This window comes from Seriola dumerili, unplaced genomic scaffold (genome assembly GCF_002260705.1).
Source record: "Seriola dumerili isolate Sdu_G_001 unplaced genomic scaffold, Sdu_1.0 BDQW01000478.1, whole genome shotgun sequence".
Taxonomy (NCBI): domain Eukaryota; kingdom Metazoa; phylum Chordata; class Actinopteri; order Carangiformes; family Carangidae; genus Seriola; species Seriola dumerili.
The window spans coordinates 4,293,266-4,294,328 of NW_019174733.1; positions in this window are offsets into that span (position 1 = coordinate 4,293,266).

Here is a 1,063-nt window from a genome sequence, read left to right on the forward strand (position 1 = left end):
CTAGTTTAAGCTCAAATACTTTGATGTGGGAATACATGTCAGATTAGTTTTCCCTTGCCTTGGAGCTGCAAGTTGAGGCCGTTTAAAATTTCTGACACATCTGTTAATAAAGGCGAGGTCCCATTTCCATTCTTTGTCGATCAGCTCTGGGACAGTTTTTCCCTTTGTCTGGAGAAAGGCATTGATTTTGGGTAGCAGGTCGTAAAAACGCTTCAAAACTCTGCCCCGGCTTAACCAGCGGACTTCAGTGTGGTAAAGCACATCTCCGTGGGCTGATTCTAGCTCGGAGAGAAAGGCTTGGAACTGCCTGTTTTTAAGTCCGTTTGCTCTGATGAAGTTTATGCAGGACACAACCACCTTCATGACAGATTCCCACCTCAGAACTTTGCAGTTTGACGCTGGCTCGGTCACGATCAAAGTCACGTCAGAATATACCATTGTGTGAGGAGGTGAAGATGAGCCACTATTAACTATAAATAGCTCATAACTATGGTCAATTTTAATTAGAATGCCAACCTTTAAGTACGGATATGTTATGATGTTATGATAGGAAAATGCAATTTAATAAAAATTGGTTGATGTTTAGAGGGATTGTCTGGGATTGTTAAGTGGGCCACTCCAATTGCTTTGGCGGGCCGGATGTGGCCCGCGGGCCGTAGTTTGGGGACCCCTGCGTTAGAGACTCAAATATACCTGCTTTGCATGTGTTTTGAATGTGGAATGAAACCAAAGCACCTGGAGAAAATAGCGAGTAATGAAGAGAGAGCTGGATTGATAAAAATGTAGTGAAAAACAAGTTGATATATTAATTTGAACTATTTTCTCTTTTTCTGAGGCAATATGTAGTCATGCCAGGTTGTCAGATTTCACATGTATTGTCTCATGACAGTCACACAGACCCCTGCCTTCTCATTACAACTCTAATTTTCTTATAGAGTAACTGTCGTTCAGTAAACAAGCATTACCACCAGCGACGAGAGGAGGGCCTTCAAAATTACCATTTAGATTGGACACCTTCATGCCAAGAGAAAGCCAATTACTCAATGAGGGTTTTGTAAGGAAA